Raw genomic sequence first — 882 nt, forward strand, 5'->3', positions numbered from 1 at the left:
AATCTTCAAAGAAGAAGAACACATGGCAGCCGAAAAAAACAACAATGCCAACAATGCAAGGAAGGTGCTGGGTGACTTTACTGCACCTACTCCCGACTTCTATGGGAGAAGCATCTCTATCCCTGCCATTGGAGCAAACAACTTTGAGCTTAAGCCTCAATTAGTTTCTCTAATGCAACAGAATTGCAAGTTCCATGGACTTCCATTGGAAGATCCTCATCAGTTTTTAGCTGAATTCTTGCAAATCTGTGACACTGTCAAGACTAATGGGGTTAACCCTGATTCTTGCAAATCTGTAACACTGTCAAGACTAATGGGGTTGACCCTGAGGTCTACAGACTTATGCTATTCCCTTTTGCTGTAAGAGACAGAGCTAGGACATGGTTGGACTCACAACCTAAAGAAAGCCTGAACTCTTGCGAAAAGCTAGTCAATGCCTTCTTGGCAAAGTTCTTTCCACCTCAAAAATTGAGTAAGCTTAGAGTGGAAGTCTAAACCTTCAGACAGAAGGAAGGAGAATCCCTCTATGAAGCTTGGGAAAGATACAAACAATTAATCAGAAGGTGTCCCTCTGATATGCTTTCTGAATGGAGCATCATAGGTATTTTCTATGATGGTCTGTCTGAACTGTCCAAGATGTCTTTAGATAGCTCTGCTGGAGGATCTCTTCATCTAAAGAAGACGCCTACTGAAGCTCAAGAACTAATTGAAATGGTTGAAAATAACCAATTCATGTACACTTCTAAAAGAAATCCTGTGAACAATGGGACAAATCAGAAGAAAAGAGTTCTTGAGATTGACACTCTGAAAGCCATATTGGCTCAGAACAAAATATTGACTCAACAAGTCAATATAATTTCTCAAAGTCTGTCTGGAATGCAA

The 882-nt window shown here is 40.4% G+C and overlaps 1 non-coding gene across 1 annotated transcript; it reads right to left on the minus strand.

Moving 5' to 3' along the window:
- Nucleotides 1-474: 474 nt before the first annotated feature.
- On the minus strand, nt 475-582 carry LOC127747102 (small nucleolar RNA R71). Its single transcript, XR_008008905.1, has one exon. It is a non-coding gene; the product is annotated as a small nucleolar RNA R71 (small nucleolar RNA).
- Between the last annotated feature and the right edge of the window lie 300 nt (nt 583-882).

The sequence above is a fragment of the Arachis duranensis genome, chromosome 4 (assembly GCF_000817695.3).
Source record: "Arachis duranensis cultivar V14167 chromosome 4, aradu.V14167.gnm2.J7QH, whole genome shotgun sequence".
NCBI lineage: Eukaryota > Viridiplantae > Streptophyta > Magnoliopsida > Fabales > Fabaceae > Arachis > Arachis duranensis.